This window comes from Ursus arctos, unplaced genomic scaffold (assembly GCF_023065955.2).
Source record: "Ursus arctos isolate Adak ecotype North America unplaced genomic scaffold, UrsArc2.0 scaffold_37, whole genome shotgun sequence".
Lineage (NCBI taxonomy): Eukaryota > Metazoa > Chordata > Mammalia > Carnivora > Ursidae > Ursus > Ursus arctos.
In genome coordinates this window covers 23,171,824-23,190,044 of record NW_026623053.1, presented here as the reverse complement: position 1 = coordinate 23,190,044, position 18,221 = coordinate 23,171,824, and the positions used below count along the sequence as shown (strand labels likewise).

Below are 18,221 nucleotides of genomic sequence, written 5' to 3'. Positions count from 1 at the left end.
GACTTAAGAGAAATTTTATTGGATGAATCAAAGACTCAAATTCTCTGTCCTGAAGGAAAGTTGTTATAGAAATTTCTCTCTGTAACCATTGTCTTCCAGGCCTACGGAGTCTTTTCTCTAAGCACAGGCCTGATTTGTGTTTACTGCCCTAAGTGGCCGAGAAACAACTGTAATTTAGGATTTAGAATTATTCATGGAGTTGGAAAAAAAAAAAAAAAAACACTTCTTAACGTAGAAGACTAAATGCAAGTAAAATATACATGTTTAGCATTATATTTCATAGGGAGTAAAGGTACTGTGTGAAACAATATAATTGGTCCCTGATTCTTTGTCTCAAACATTTTGGTCTTGATACCTTTAAATAATCACATTTTAATTTCCTCCAGAGATGAAAGGCTGTACTATTTGGAAATCCCAGATCCTACCACTAAAGATTACCCAAATCAAAGAGAAAGTTAATACTTAGATTCTAAGTATCTAAGATAGCAGAACTAGGATTCAAAAAGCACCATATATTTTTTTCTTGTCCATGTATAATTTCCAAAAATTTAAAACATTTCCTTAGGGGTATAGAATAAAGTATTGAAATTAGTCAACTAATTATTGAAGGAACCAGTAAAACAGTAAATCAGGCCCAAATGAGAATTAGCAAAGTAAGGATTATATAGTCTTCCCAAAAAGGCATTGAAAAACTGAAATTGCTAGGTTAGATTCACAAATGGTTAATACAAGTTAATAGAACAGTAATCTTTGGTATTATCCTTGATGCTGTGCAGAACTGTGCAAATTAACATGTGAACTTGCAGAACCTGTACCTTCGCATTATAGAAAACAACAAAGATAAACACAAGCACATTTCCCTTGATCGAAGGCCAACAAATTATGCATGTTACCCAATCTGCTGTTTTCATAAAGTTTTAATGGAGCACAGCCACATCCATCAATTTATGCCCTGTTTGTGGCTGAGTTTAGTTGTGATATAGACTGTCTGATCTGCAAAACCTAAAATACGCTAAGAAAAAGTTTGCCTATCCTTGCCTTAGATATTTAAATGATATTTAAATAACTTTTACTAACAGTACTCTCTCATTTTGATAATAAATTTCTAAGCAGTCTTGATGACGAAATGTTGTTGTTCTTATGTGTAGGTCTGCTTATTAACAGGTTTAGCAATAGTAGCTAACTGACCATATAGGCCTCTTTAAGTATATAGTGTCAAAGTAACTAAGTTTGGTTTGCAGAGAATCAGTAAAGATAAACTTCTATTATTCATTCACGAACTTAAATACTCTGTAAAGGACTTCTAAGCAATTATTAAGTTAATATTTGCCAAAGCTATATTAATTTTAATGAGGAAATAGTGAAATGGTAAGTCTGGTTCAAAGAAGGAGAAAAGTAATTATGGACATTAAAATATTGAGGTAAATTGATAAATCTAGATCTGGTTAATGTTTTACAAGTCAGTCATACTACAAACTCTGAAGTCGTCATTCTTATATGACAAAAATCTAAATTAACGTAATTTCACAGTGTCTGGGCTCCAGTTGTACAATAAATAGCTAAGTGAAGTGCTTGTAAATAGTACCAAGGTTTCTGAGGTAGGAAATGATGGTGAGACAGATGATTATATAAAGTGGTCAGGAAAAACCTTTCTGAAGGAGTAACCTATGGATAAGAAAGACTAAAATGAAGATAAGGAAAAAGCATTCAAGATAGAGCAACACGTGCAGTGCATGAGAAGGGAAAGCATTTGGCATAGGCAAGAAATGAACAAAGTGTGATTTTATTTTATTTCTATTTTTTTTAACAAAGTGATATTTTTAGATGGCATAAAATTGGATTAAAAAACTCTCAATATATAGTATATGGAAGGTTCTTTTTTATCGGAATCTTACATAGAAAAGATAGAATTTTAGTAGATCATAAATTCAGTACTATTTAGTTGTGTGGCAAAGCTGCCAAGCAAACTAAGGTAACGAGGCTATATTTAAAAATGGAAAAGAATAAAAACTAAAAAATGCATTTTTTTAATGAAGAAAGGAAATCACCAAATTATGGGAATTGAGCTAATTGACAAACTGCAGAAGAGTGGAATGTAAAATGCGAAGGAGACATTAATAGAAAACATACTAGAAACACCAAAAGAAATTGTAAATATATAGAAAGAAAACATAGTAGAGATGGAATAGTTATCATTGGGAGAAGCTACTGCTGTGTAGGAGTATAATTAGATTGATTTTTGTTTAGCTTCAAAATGTGGAATTAAGCCTGGTGAATGGAGGTTATAGGGAAGCTAATTGCCAGAATGAGTGCCATTAAAAAATAAAAATTCTATCTTGTGTTGTACCAAGTTGCAAATTGCTCATTACCAGAAGTTTTCAAATTGAGGTTGAACAATAGTGTTTCTTTTCTTGGGGAAGAATTTAAGGATAATGCCCGTTTCTGAGTTGGTCAGGTCATGTATTTAGGTTTATAAATTGCTTTAACTTAATTTCTCTTCTGTTTTTGAACCTGAGGCCTCCTCCCTCTTTTACTTGTTAACAGACTGCTGTGTGGTGTTGCTAGCAATGCACCATTATGCATATATTTTTTCTTTACTTCAATGTAGAAAGTAAAGAACAATTGCATTTTTCCAATGGTTATCTAATATAGAATAAGAAAGGATCTTAAAATTCATTTTTAATAGACCTCAGTTTTTTGAGCAGTTTTAGTTTCAAAGCAAAACTGAGTAGAAGGTACTTTTCATGAGCCCCCTGCCTCCCACTTATGCATAGTCTCCCCCATTACCAACATTCCCCAACTTAGTGATACATTTGTTACAGTTGATGGATTGAAACATCATTATTACACAGTCTGTAACTTATATTAGGGATCACTCTTGGTGTTGTACATTCCTGCTGGGAACGGCCAGCAATCCCTGTACCAGCGGATGAAAGATTACTCCAAACTTTGCTGTGAAAGAGAGGAGAAGGCAAGGGTGTCAACGCTCAGAGGCGAAGATCCTTTGCTCTTTGCTCCTGCTTTTATTGGTCCTTTAGGATAATCACAAATCCTTATCACTGTTTCTCAAGCACGTGATGTGTGACAAAGGGTCTTACTGAAACTGGGAGGGTCTGTTTATGGGAAAGATATGATATGCTAATCTGCGTGTTCTATGACTGCTGCTAAACGTAGCCTAAGGGACAATGCCTACATCTCTTAGATCACAGGGCGGCTGTTCCGGCTGAGAAAGTTTTGGAAGGCAACTCCCTGCGGCATTCCAACCGCAGAGTGGTAGTGCAGGCCAGGCCTCCGCATTCCAAAGGCCTACGCCCTTCTCGGAAACCTTCCATCACCCCCAGCGGCCTCTGTTACATTTTAGCGAGCCAGGTATTAAGGCTGATCTCATGCTCTACATTAACCCCAACACATTCCATGGGTTTGGACAAATGTATATAACACCTATTCACACCATAATATCACACGGAGTAATTTCAATGCCCTAAAAATCCTCTGCTTGACTAATTGATTCCTTCCTCCCTCCTAATCTCTGGAAACTACTGATCTTTTTACTGTCTACATAGTTTTGCTTTTTCCAGAATGTCGTACAGTTAGAATCATACAGTGTGTAGCCTTTTCTGATTGGCTTCTTTCAATTAATAATATGTGTTTTAAGCTTTCTCCATGTCTTTCAGTGGATTGGTAGCTCTTTTTTAGGGCTGAATAATATTCCATTATCCAGATTACCAAAGTTCATTTATTCATGCACCTACTGAAGGGCATTTTGGTTGCTTCCACACATTGGCAGTTATGAATAAGGCTGCTGTAAACATCTGTGTGCAGTTTTTTGTGGGAATGTAAGTTGGCGACTCTTCTGGTAAATCGCGAACAACCCAACTGTTAGATCCTAAGATAAGAGTAAGTTTGCAAGTAACAGCCAAATTGTCTTCCAAAGTGTCTACCATTTTTTTCATTCCCACTGGCAATGTAAGAGAATTTATGTTGCCCCACAAACTTGCCAGCATTCGGTGTTATCAGTGTTCTGGATTTTGGTCATCGTAATAGGTATATGGTGGTATCTTTGTTTTAATTTGCATTACCTGATGACACGACATAGAGCGTCTTTTTGTGCACGTATATGCCATCTTTATATCTCCCTTGATGAGGTGTCTGTAAAGGTCTTCAGCTAATTTAATTGTGTAATTTTCCTTTTTAAAAATAAAACTGAAGGTGTATAATGCAATGTGTTGATATACATACAGTGAAATGAGTACTATAGTCAAGCTAATATATTGGTTTCCTCGCATAGTTACTTTTTTGAAGAGCGTCTGAAATCATCTAATGTTCAGTATACAATTCAGTATTATTAACTATAGTTATCATCCTGTGCACTAGATCTCTATATCTTATTTGTCGTACATAATAGCAACTTTGCACCTTTTGACCAACATGTCCTTGTTCCCCCACCTCCCTATCCCTACTAATCAGTGTTTTACTTTGGTTCTATGAATTCGAGTTTGTCAGATTCTGGATTATAGTTGAATTCATGTGGTATTTTTCTTAATGTGTCTGCCTTATTTCACTTAGAAAAATGTTCTCCAGGTTCATACATGTTATTGTCAATGACAAGATCATTTTCACTTTTAAGGCTGAATATCCCAGTGCTTGTATATGTGTGTATGATTACAATTTCTTTATCCATTCATCCATCAGCAGACACTTAAATTGTTTATGTCTTGGTCATTGTGAATAATCCTGCAGTGAACATTATTGGGTTGTTTGTTTCTCAGGGATAAGTTTTGAGAGTTCTTTGCATATTTTGGATTAGAGTGCTTTATCAATTTTTTTTTGAATATTTTCTTCCAGTCTGTAACTTTGCTTTTAATTCTCTTTTGTCTTTTACAGAAGAGTTTTTAATTTTAATGAAGTCCAGTGTATCAATTGTTTCTTTTCTGGATCATATCCTTTTGTGTTGTATCTAAAAATACCTAAATTCATTTAGGTTTCCTCCGATGTTATCTTCTAACAGTTTTATAGTTTCACATGTTATATTTAGGTCTGTGATCCATTTTGAGTTAGTTTTAGTGAAGAGTGTAAGATCTGTTTCTAGATTCATTTAAATCCCACTTGGTCATGGTATATAATTCTTCATACATTGTTGGATTGGATTTGCTAATATTTTGTTGGGAAACTTGTATCTGTGTTCATGAGAGATAGTGGTCTGTAGTTTTCTTGTAATATGTTTGTCTGGTTTTGGTGTCACAATAATTCTGGCTCATAAAATGAGTTAGGAAATATTTTTTTCTTCTATCTTTCTGGAAGAAATTGTAGAGAATTGGCATAATTTCTTCCTTAAATGTCTAGTAGAATTCACCAGTGAACTCATCTGGGTCTGGTGCTTTCTACTTTAGAAGTTTACTTACTATTTATTCAATTTGTTAAATAGATTAGAAAGAGCTTGTGAAAGATTTGTTCAGGCCTATTCAGATTGCCTGTTTCTTCTTGTGTGAATTTTGACTAATCGTGTCTTTCAAGGAATTGATCCATTTCATCCAAGTTATTAAATTTATGGGCATAGAATTCACAGTGTTTCTTTATTATCCTTTTAATGTCCATGGGATCTGTAATGATGTCTCTTCTTTCATTACTGATATTAGTAATTTGTGTATTATCTGTTTTTCTTTGTTACCCTGGCTAGAGGCTTACAGATTTTACTGATTTTTTTCAAAGAACCAGCTTTTGGTTTTGTTTATTTGTCTCTGTTGATTTCCTGTGTTCACTTTCATTGATTTGTGTTCTAAGTTTGCCTAATGTTTATTCTTTCAGAAAACATTTATTGCATTTTGGCATATGCTTGAGAATCTTTCAAGCTCCTGGAAATGAGTAATGAAACAACAGACAAAATTCCACACCAAAATGGCGTGTAAAATGGTCCTGTGACAAAAATGAGCATGACAGAATGTAGATCTTATTGATGATATAAAGAATAGTAGTTTTTAGTCTGAGTGTTGATTTTTTAAATAGACTTAAATTTACTGATTGAAATGAAGAGGGAAAAGTAAATTTGTGGAGGTCCTTTATGAAGTCATTCAGTAGTCCAGATGAGATTTGAATTAGGTCTCTTGGTTTAGATTTGTGATGGTAAAATCGGAGAAGTGAAATGAGTTAGGAGAGGGATTTATTGGTACAATTAAGAGGTTTTTATGGGGTATTGAGTTACATGTACATGAAGACCAAGTATGTTGTATCAAGTATGATACAGATGTTATTTTCTAGCTTTTGGAATAGATGTGTAGTATTGAGAAACAGGAATTTTTCACTCATACTAAATAGTATTTAAAATAATACAAGTGCTCCAAGTAAGCTGCCCTTTTTGGTATTAGCTTCCCCCACCTCCCACACACTTTTGTTTTGTTTTTGTTTTTTTAACCGAATATAACCTGTCATTTGCCGGCTCAAAAATGAGTTGGAATGTCTTATTTTAGGAATTATTATGAAGGCTTCCTGCAAAGTAAAGCCTTAGTATCTCTGTATATGTTAGGACATATTTGTAGAGCAAAGTATATCAAATATATACTTTATGATGACACTAAAGCATTAATAAATTGTATATCCTTCTAAAAATTTAGCACTATTATCATAAGAATAATAACTCTTTTACCTTCTTATGTTTTACTATTTCAGAATATTGAGCAACATCTTAATTTCAAGATGATTAATACATTTAGTAATATAACTTGAATCTTTCTATATTTGCTCTGTTTAGTAAACATCCTGTACAACACCTATTACCTATATATTTTTTAAAACAGAGTATACTTTTTAACCTACACATAAAGTAGATGACATTATCTATTCAAACTATCTAATAATATATATATTAGTGACTTATATTAGTCTCTTTTTGCCAGCATACCTTAGCTTACTGTAAATCAAATGTATATGTCCTATACTTTTATATAGCAGTCTTCAGTCTTTAAAATATATCAAACTGAAAGTTACCATAAAGACTTTACTCAAGGAATCAATTTCTAGTCTGATATTTAAAGCTCAACTCATTTGGTGGTCAACTTTTTCTATCTGCTAACATGATCAAAATAAAAATTAAAACATTAAAATATACATCAAAAACTTTTTACAAGTGTTTTTAGCATTTCCACAACAGTATATGGAAAAAGCAAGATTTATATTACAAAGAGAATATTATGCTCATTTTGGCAGTACAAATACTATAATTGGAATGATACAGAGATTGGCATGGCCCCAGTGCAAAGATGACCTGCAAATTTGCGAAGTGTTCCATATTTAAAAAAAATTAAAATATTTTCTGCACCTCTAAATGTTTTGAAACCATTATGCCATGAGAAAAATCAATTCAGATAAAAACTGATTTTATGATCAACTCCTAAGGGATATTTTTTATTAGTTCAATGTATCCATTGAATAATAACAAAAAAACCTCTGTTTTAGAGACCAATGTGACATTTATCTCTGCTTTTTTCTTTCTTTCTTGTTTTCCAATGCAATTGATTTGGAATCGTGAATTTTGTTACATTTGAGGTCTGATATACTGGACTCAGCTTTGTCTGAGATTGTCATTTGTGGCATGGATTTTGAGTGGTACATTTTGACTGCTAAGAAGTGCTTGAGCTATTTTTACTCACTTGGCCAGCCCTACTTTGTGAGAAATATAATACATTTTTTTTTTCAGGTGATGGGCAAGATTTAAGAGTACAGTTAGAAATATTTATTATAGACATTGACCTGGCCTCTCAGACATCCTTTGACCTACTTTTAAGCAAGGAATCACAAAATCTGTTGATCATTGGGATAATGGAATTTAAAGTCTAGGGGTACCTAATTACACTACAATGTTAATTACAAATATTTGTTATCAAATGCATTCTACATAATCATTACTTCTTAGGATTAGAAGCATCAGAGAATACGAAATACTGTGTTTTAAGGTTTTTCTAGTGATCATTTTCTACCCTTTGTCCTAATGGCATAAGGTATCAGATTTGACTTACTCAGTATGTTAATTCAATATAAATTTCCTCTGTGGGTTATATTTCTTTCATGGTCAGAACAAAACTATGCTTTTCAGACTACTGGGTTTCTTTTTAATTCTTTCATTTCACCTCATGTGTCAAAATTATAATGAAGATACATGGTATTGTATCTCCTGTGCCATTCCCCTGGGTCATATCAGGTTATGATTGTCTGTGTGATTATGTTACTGATGTTACTGGGCACATCCTGCTTGTTCTGCTAATTTCTTTAGACACATTCTCTCAAAGAGAAAGAGCAGATCTTCTGCATCTTAACATCTTTAAGGAATTTTTTTTTGTATTTTCCCAAAAAATTGTTTTAAAAGAGGATTTAATGACTTTTGAATCTTTTAAGTATAAATTAACGTACAGTTACAAAAATTTATAGAACAGATATATAGTGCTTTTTATCAGGATTATGAAATGATTATATAACCCATATAGGAAATAGTAGTATGTGTCATATTGTCAAACAACAATATTAAATAGGGATAAACCAAGATTCATGTTATGAACACTGTTCATGAGTACACATAAAAGAAATATATACTGTCTATTGTTGCAAAGTAATAATGTGTATCTCAATCCAGGTAAATTAAAGTATAAGATAGGCAATCATTAACTGAATCACAGGGCATAAATGGATGAATTATTTATGGATTCCAACTGAATAACAGATACTATTTCATACAGATTGTTTGGTCTTTGCAAAAATTGTAATGGACTGTCTTTAGTCCTAAACCCTGAAATGGAGATTTGCTTATAGGAAGTTTATTGGTGGGTCCTCTCAGTATCAAAACCTGTACTATAGATTGTTTATGACCCCCAAATTCATACACCAAAATCCTAACCCTGTAGGTGATGGTATTAGGAGATGGGATTTTTGGAGGTGATTATTTTATGAGGGTGGAGCCCTCAGGATTGGGATCAGTACCCTTATAAAAGAGATCCCAGAGAGTTCCCTCACCCCTCTGCCAAGTGAGGTTACAGAAGGAAGAGGGCCCTCAACTGACACCATATCTGCTGGTACCTTGATCAGCCTTTGGAACTGGGAGAGGTCTTACTTCTCTTCAGAGAAATAAGCCTGTTGTTCATAAGCCACACAGTTTATGGTGTTTTAACAACCCAAATGGAATAAAACATCCTGTGAGGGAGGGGATGAAAGAAGCAGGACTTGGTATGCATACTGCAGTGCCACGGGGATTGCTGCAGCAGGGTGGCCCTGAGAGTTGGGAACTGAAACAGGAGGGCTGGAGCTTAGTATCCACGTATAGATCAGGAACTGGGGAAGGTTTTCAAGCCAGGATGAAACAGCTCCCCTGGGCTGGTGAGAGTTATAGGGGAGGGATTCAGTTGTGAACTGTCAGCAAGTGACACTTGTAGCAACTGAGGAAATAAGGGCTTTAATCTGAAGTTAGGGAAAATATAGGTGGCACACCCTAGCATTTACTACTGACCAATAACCCAATAGTTCCTGGTGATGTTCAGGACTTTAATATACCTTTCTAATCATCGTGAAAACGTAATGAACATTTATCAAACCAACTAATGTTTAAAGGAGATGCTTATTTAATAATGGTGGGAACAATACAATAATGCAGTGAAATGAAACCGTTTAAATTTCCCAAGAGAGGGTGCCTGGGTGGCTCAGTCAGTTAAGCCTCTGGCTTCTGCTCAGGTCATGATCCCAGGGTATTGGGATCAAGCCCCGCATCGGTCTTCTTGCTCAGCGGGAAGCCTGCTTCTCCCTCTGCCTGATGCACTCTCTTCTCTCTCTCTCTCTCTGACAAATAAATAAATGAAATCTTAAAAAAAAATTCTCAAGAAAGATAAATATAAAAGTAAACTATACATTGATAAAATGGAAGACTCAAGTTGTAAATGCAGCAGGAATTTCTTTAAAAAAAGAGTAAAATTAAAAAGAAAATGTAAAATATGCCAAAATACTAACACTAATAGTTGTTTTGGGTGTTTTTCAGAACAAAGTTTTTTAAAATATATTTTCCTCTTTCAATTTTTATCAATGAGTATATTTTAGTTTGATAAACAGGTGATTTTAAAAATTAATAATGACTGGAGGGATAGCTTAGTATATATAAGTTCAAAAAAGAGATACAGAAATCATGACATTATTCAATGCTGGGCTTCAGTGTACTTAAAGACAGACACATTGCATACTCTGGATGATTTTGCAAGCTTTGGTTTTCTTGGCTTTGGTTTACTTTGTTTCTGGGCATTCCCTTGTTATTTTTAGCTTAGTTATTTGCCCTGTAGGTTGCATATTATTTCTGCTGAATCAAGACCATACTGTACTGAAAAGGAGTGTACTATTCTCTATATAATTTTTGTTGATAACAGTAATTTTTCAACTTTATGTTGCATTTCACTGCATGGTTAAGGAGTTTATCCAGATCTCTTTGAGTGGTTTGTTATTGTGCTCTTTCATATCCCATGTCTTACAGTATTCTGTAAGAGTCCACCCTACTCCTACTCTTCAGTTTTTCTTGCCCATGGATGGTGATCTCTAGTAACTTTTCTAGAAAAAGTGAGGCATTTTTGGAGGTAGGGTGTTGGGAGAGAGAGAGAAAGAAAACATAAATTGAGAGAGATAAAGAGAGGGAAGCAAAATAGATCATGAGGGAAAATAGAAAAATGATTTCCAGTTAGTATGTCTGTCTTCATTCCATTATCAAGAGAAATAGCATGTAAACCCCTTATCGCCTCTGCTGCAGGACTAACACCGTTTCCTAGACGTGCAGGCGAAGGCTGTGCTGCTTTAATTTTAGTGCAAGGATATCTGTGCTCTAAACCTAGGTCTTAATAAGGTAAATGGTCTGTTTTAGATATCTCCTATCTAATCGTAGTGCTTTTGTAATAGCTGCATTTTCATGTGATAAATTCTCTAGGCTATCATCTAAGTATGTGGATATGTGTATATGAAATAATTGTTCCTATAATTGTACAATGCCTGTCCTCAAAGTAGATATTGAACTGTTTATCATCCCTGGCTTGTTTCTTGTTATTAGAACACAGTAGTTCTGAAAATTCACCAGTGAGTGTTATTTTTTTAAGCTGCTCCTTATCAGCTGCTTATCCTCCAAAATCAGACAGTGACGTATTTTATGAAATAATTTAGTACTTCTAAATATCCATTATATAGCATTTATCTTTACTGTCCTAAATGGATAATACGGGTAACTAGTTCCACTGTAATAGATAAATGAAATTTATATATTGTGAGTTAAAAGAAAAAAAATTATGAAATCTAGGAAAAGACAGATTCATGAGGAAAAAGTAAATCTTAAAATGTCAAATCTTTATAACTTTTCAAAAGTCAATATATAAAAAATTATCCCTTGAATATAAGTATTGTTAATAATATATAAATAGCTTACGTTTTATTCTGCAAGTGAATATGCCTTGTCACAGAGAGGCAAAGGGAGGATATCAGTAATGTCCTCTGTATATAAAGTTAGATTTTAGTAAAGATTTTAAAAGTAAGCTAGTAAGCCTCAAAGGCAATAAATCTATGAATCATACCAAGCATAGAACAATAGTTGGTGTCTCAGGGCACCTGGGTGGCTCAGTCGGGTAGGTGTCTAACTTTGGCTCAGGGTCCTGGGATCGAGCCCCATATCGGGCTCCCTGCTCAATGGGGAGCCAGCTTCTTCCCCTCCTGCCTGCCACTCCTCCTGCTTGTGTGCTCTCTCTCTGACCAATAAATAAATAAAATCTTAAAAAAAAGAATGTTTATTTAAAAAAAGGAACAAGAATTGGCGTCTATATGTCTATCATCTTGAGAGAAGTGATTTAATCTAGCATTAAAACAGGCTGAAGCATGTTTCTTGACTATGTCTTTTTCCACCTTTAATTACAGTATAATTAACATACAGTGTTATAGGAGTTTCAGGTGCACAATATAGTGATTCGCGAGTTGTATACATTACTCAGTGCCCATCCTAAGTGTGTTCTTAATCTCCTTCACCTATTTCACCCATTCTCTCATCTACCTCCTGCTTTTATATATACCCGGCATCTGGGTACATGGCTATGTGGGCATCATACCATGTAGGAAGAAGCTCTGCATTTGGACGTGGTGGTGGTATCACTAGTCATTATCTAAGAAAGTGGTATAAAAAATAGATAAAACAGTTATATTTAATTCTTGTTTTATTTTTATTTTATTTTATTATGTTATGTTAGTCACCATACAGTACATCATTAGTTTTTGAGGCAGTGCTCCATGATTCATTGTTTGCGTATAGTATTTGTTCTATAGATGGATACAAATAAATAAAACCTGATCATTTTAGTCACTCCTGCCATGCTGGCTTCCCAGAACTGGAAGTTTCAATCCACTATGAATAACTTGAATCTAACCAAAAGATTAATGTGTGCAATTTGGTGAGTCATGGAAGTGTCAGTGTGGCAACTTTTTAAATTCAAGTTCAATTTAGTTGTTTCCACCCCCTTTTTTTTCTCTTGTACTTTATTCTTCTAAGAGCTACTCATCTAAGATACAGATGAAAAATGGAAATTCAAAGAACAGGGCTGAGGAAAATGAAAACGCATACTTTGAAGACATAAAAATGTAGAGGTTATCCCATAAGACAGTATGGAACGACCAAGGGAAATTATATAAAGCAGTAAATGGAGGTGGATAGAGTGAATTTGCAAAAGGACAAGGGAAAGGTTATTGCCAAAAAAGACCAAACAGGATAAATATTTTAAAGTGACAGCATCAAACTACTGTCACGTTTTTTAAAGGCGTTAAAGCAGGTGTTTTAAGATCCTTAAGGAATTTAATAAATGCTCATTAAATACAAGTTGCTGCCATTATCTGCCATATAGCTTTCCTTTTTTTAACTTTTTAAAATTTTTTATCTATTTATTTACTTAGAGGACAAGGGAGAGGCAGAGGGGGAGAGAGAGAGAAACTTTTTTTTAAAAGATTGTACGTATTTATTTTAGAGAGAGTGAGTGAGAGAACAGAGTCATGGGCAGAGGGAGAGGAAATAGACTCCTGCTGAGCAGGGAGCCCAATGCGGGCTGGATCCCAGGACCCTGGATTATGACCTGAGCCAAAGGCAGACACTTAACCAACTGAGCCACCCAAGTGCCCTGAGAGAATCTTTAAAAAAAAAAAATAATAATAAAAAAAAAATATATATATATATTTATTTATTTATTTATTTATTTAAAAAAATTTTTTTTTTGAGAGAGAGAACTTAAACAGGTTCCATGCCCCGCATGGATTCTGACATGGAGCTTGATCCGACAACCCTGAGATCATGACCTGAGCCAAAATCAAGAGTCAGATGCTTAATCGAATGTACCACTCAGGTGCTCATAATGTGTCTAGTATTATCTTTCATGTAGGGACTTTATCACAAATAGGCATGGCTTCTGTCCTTTAATATTCTTAGATAATAAATCTAATCTATGTATGTTAAAAATAAATGTTAAAACCTACTCTGATGTTTTGTTTTGTTTTTCAAATGAGGAAAAACCCTTCACTTCCTTGGACTGCATTAGAAAAATCCAAATAGACTTACATCTGTTAGAATTACTGCTAGAGAGTAATAGAGAAGGTAAATATTGTCAACATTTATATCTACATTTGGGATATAGGCTACTAAAAAGACAAAGTACAATTTAAGGGTCACAGTAAGTAGCTAGCAGATTTGTGAACGCTTGCTTTATGGCTTTTAAAATGAAAGCTTTATATACATAATCATAGTAATCTCTTCTTTTTATTTTGGATTAATTAACACATGTTTACTGAATAATGTGACTGTTAAAATCTAGTTAACAGTGACTTACTGCTAAATGTGGATAGTAGGGTCTTCCCTCTGTTCCCCCCCTCCCTGAATATGGTCTTGCTCTATCTTCTGTGTATGAAGGTGAAGATGAAGGTGAAGGACAAGGAAACCCAGACAAATCCTCTCACTTGCTCTGACCAAATAAAATTTTTGATACACTTCCTTTTGCCCCACCGCCTGCTTTCCAGTCTCTCCCCTTTCCCCTTTCCTTTCTCTCTTCCTAACATCTTTGAATACTTACGATGGTACTGTTCTACCCACATAGTCATTTCTTCTTGATTTTGATTTTCTTCCTCTTACAATATAAGAAACTATGCTGTATGATCTTAGAAGAGTGGCCATGAGGGGTGCCTGGAAGCATCTGCCTTTGGCTCAGTTCAGGATATCAGGGTCCTGGGATTAAGCCCCATGTCAGGTGTGTCTGCTCAGTGCAGAGTCTGTTTCTCTCTCTCACTCTCTCTCTCTCTCTTTCTCTCGGTCTCTCTCGTTTTGTCCCTCTCCCACCACTCATGTGCTCTCTCTCCCCCCCCCCAAATAAATACATTAAAAAAAATCCTTTAAAAAAAAAAGTGGCCATTACTGATCACAAAATCCTTCATCTCCAATTTCAAAACACATTTGAACAAATTCTTTGTTGAATGTGTCCATTATCTACAAACATCATTAATGCAACATTTTTATTTAGTTGGGTAATTTAACTTTATTTTTTTTCTAAATGTATGCTCATTGATTCATTCTTCTTTCAGCAAAACTTCAACAGAATCATCTGAAATTAATGAAAAAAAAACCCATATTTTTCACCTATATTTTTAATTTTAATCTTATTTTAAAATATCAGTTGAAAAAATTGTTTCTCTAAAATTTTTAAATAAATGCTTGGCTAATTCCATTATAATATATAGAGCAAGTATTTGTTGAACATTGATGTCTTCATTAATTATTTGTTGAGTGCTAAACAGTACTTGTGACTCTGTAGGTGTTGTGGTGATTTTCAACTGGCTATCCCAATCCTCCAGAAACTCACAGTATGTAGGAGGAAGACATGTGCAGAAATAACCCTTATGGGAAATACTATGAAAGCTATTTAGCAAAGAAGAGAGGCAGATGATTTGCAGTGACTGATCTCATAATCATTGAACCTTCCTATTTTTGAAATTTAGTGAGATGAGAAGCTTAAGAAAGTTAGAAAGCCACACAAGGTCCATATAATAAATTCAAGCTTAGTATCATGCTCCATAGATTCTACAGAAGTTCAGAAGGAGCAGTCCTTTCCATTTATGAGAGTTTATGATAGGCATTACAAGAAGAAGATGGAACTTGATAAGGCAAAGAATGGGGAGGAAAGTCAAATGAAGACAGCAGGCTCTGTCTCTAAAGCAAGATGAATCCAACTCTTCACTTTGATCCTCTTGTGCAGATATTGTTTTGCTGCAGTAAATGTTTGTGGTAGGGTTTTCCTTTTTTTTTTTTTTTTCAAGTTTTTATTTAAATTCCAGTTAACATTGTAATATTAGTTTCAGGTATAGGATTTAGTGATTCATTTACATACAGTACCTAGTGCTCATCCCAACAAATGTCCTCCTTAACACCCATCACCCATTTAACCCATCCCTCCACCCACCACCCCTCCAGTAACCCTCAGTTTGTTCTCCATAGTTGAGAGTCTGTTTTCTGGTTTGCCCCCCCCCCTTTTTTTTTTTGCCCCATATTCATCTGTTTTGTTTCTTAAATCCCACATATGAGTGAAATAATATTGTATTTGTCTTTCTCTGATTTATTTTGCTTAGCATAATACCCTTTAGCTCCATCCACACTGTTGCAAATGATAAGATTTCATTCTTTTTATGGCTGAGCTAAAATTCTGTATTCCATGTGGTATGTATATATACCACATGTTCTTTATCCACTAATCAGTGGATGGACATTTGGGCTCTTTCCATAATTTGGCCATTGTTAATTATGCTGCTATAAACATGGGTGTGCATGAATCCATTTGAATTAGTATTTTGTAGCCTTTGGGTTAATACCTAGTAGTGCAATTGCTGGATCACCGATGTGGAGAAAGGGGAACCCTCTTACACCGTTGGTGGGAATGCAAACTGGTGCAGCCACTCTGGAAAACAGTATGGAGTTTCCTCAAGATTTAAAAATAGAACTACCCTGTGGCAGGGTTTTCACTGAAGCTGTGTGCTAGTCATTGCTTAGCAGAAAGTTAGGAATAATCTGGGAATCAGGAAATTTCTATTCTGGTATATCGGTTGACATTATTGTGTGTGTGACATTTGCACAAGAAATGAAATCTGGTTTCTTGATATAGAAGATGAGGATAATATTGAATATACCTGTGTTGCTTACAGGATGTTATAAACCTGAAATTAGGTAAGAGGCTTGAGAGATTAACATATAATCTCTCTTTTGGGCTATATAGGCCTCTCTCTCTCTTTTGGGCTATATAGGCCTAACAAAAATGCAAACTAGTTTATTTCTCCTTTCCTTCACTAGACGCCATCTCTTCCTCTCTGCCCTGCAATTATTAATCCTGAAAAATTGTATGTGATGAATTTCCAAGGTAAACAGTCCTTATATTAATAGGTGTTGGGTACAAAAACTTTACTTCAAAAGTTATCTTTTTGGAAATTCTAAAATACCTTTTAAAATTCCCAAGGCAAGTATTATTATGTTTAACTAATATGAAATCAGAGTTAAGTTAATATAGCACAACGCTAATTAATGGCAAAGTTAAAACACAACCTGAATTCTGGAATCCTATTTCATTGTTTCTCCTGAGTGTATAGAGCAATATGTTTGTTTTAAACTTTTATTATGTTTGAAAAGGGAAAGTGCTGTCAGTGAGAACCACTTTTAATTGCATATCACTTGCTGTTTACTTTAGCTAATCAGCAGCATTAGTTCCCCTGTGGGGAAAATTAACATTTATAAGATATATTAAAGATCTTGTCAGTTTATCATATCTCTGGAAAGTGTAAGCCTGCTTTCTAACTAAATCTATGCACAAATTAAGTAGTCAGAGTTATAAATGTAACTTCAATTAATTTGCATTATGCTTGTCTATTTTTTGTTGTATTATATATTTTTCTAAGTACTGTTGTGTAATTAAAAACAAACATCTAATTATTTTCCACTCTAGCCACCCAACTCTTTAGATTTTTGATGATCTACCAAGTGTTTAATGATTTAATTTTTACATAACTAGTAAAAAGCTTTTAAATATTAAACTGTATGGGCTTATATTTAGTTACTTTGGACCTTATTTTCTGTGCTTAGTATAATACTAAGCATGGGGGCGCCTGTGTGGCTCAGTCGTTAAGTGTCTGCCTTTGGCTCAGGGCGTGATCCCAGTGTTCTGAGATCAAGCCCTGCATCAGGCTTCTCAGCGGGAAACCTGCTTCTTCCTCTCCCACTCCCCCTGCTTGTGTTCCCTCTCTCCCTGGCTGTCTGTCTCTCTCTGTCAAATAAATAAATAAAATCTTAAAAAAGTATAATACTAAGCATGAACAAGGAGTTATTAAATATTCCTCACATTACTACATATAATACTGATAATTATATCTAGAGTGGAAATTCAATTGCAAAACTTGACATCCATGACAAAGTTAGTTGGAAGCAGCCTACCTACCTTGATGAATTCAAATTGTTGCTAGGATTGTTGATTTATCATTCTGTAGAAGTCTGCTGATTCCATTTGTTAAACTGTATATAGAAATTATTAAAGCATTATATACATTTACATACATATTTGTATATTTGACTTTTAGGCTGACTTTCTAGCCATACTCAACTAGGCTTATTGGAAGAGAAATTTTACTAGTAAAATACATAGGATTTGAACTGAAGCAATAGTTTCAAACAGTATTTTTAAAAAGTAGTTTTATTTATCAGTGCCATTTAATCTAGAAAGTAAAAAAAAACAAAACAAACCCCAAAAACCACACACACAAAAAACGTTACTTACCTGTCCTTTTGAACATGACCTAGAGACCCATTTTAAGGCGTTTTAGAAAGGGATTAATGATTAACATGAATGGGGTGTTTGGAGTACATGGCAAGGGAAAGTTGAGAGATAATCTGTTAAAGTCTAAACAAAATCCTTTATGGAGCCCTAAGATTTAAACTGGCTGTAGTGCTGTGAGAAGAACATTGTATTCTCTGGTATACATAAAATTTATTTTCTGGTTTGGTAGATGCAATTTATTTGTAAACTGGCAATTACAGAATTGGGTATAGTTTAATTATAATGGTCTATATAAGTGAGATGTAGTGGCATTCTTACATGATTGGCTTTATGAAGGAAAAATCAAAGCTTCTTCAAGATTAATGAAGACGAATGTCCTGAATTCAGTAAAAATCT

General features: G+C 34.4%; 1 long non-coding RNA gene and 1 other non-coding gene across 4 annotated transcripts; one reads left to right on the top strand and one right to left on the bottom strand.

Moving 5' to 3' along the window:
- The first annotated feature begins 7,184 nt into the window (after positions 1-7,184).
- On the top strand, positions 7,185-7,288 carry LOC113266236 (U6 spliceosomal RNA). Its single transcript, XR_003320323.1, has one exon. It is a non-coding gene; the product is annotated as a U6 spliceosomal RNA (small nuclear RNA).
- Positions 7,289-9,593: 2,305 nt separating this feature from the next.
- On the bottom strand, positions 9,594-17,864 carry LOC123001864 (uncharacterized). Of its 3 annotated transcripts, XR_008957231.1 has the most exons (4): positions 17,826-17,864; positions 17,490-17,563; positions 15,880-15,965; positions 14,540-14,618 (listed from the first exon to the last, which is right to left on the bottom strand). It is a non-coding gene; the product is annotated as an uncharacterized LOC123001864 (long non-coding RNA). The 3 variants fall into 3 exon arrangements; XR_008957230.1 differs by lacking the exons at positions 14,540-14,618; positions 15,880-15,965 and adding an exon at positions 9,594-9,813; XR_006411160.2 differs by lacking the exon at positions 15,880-15,965.
- Positions 17,865-18,221: the final 357 nt, after the last annotated feature.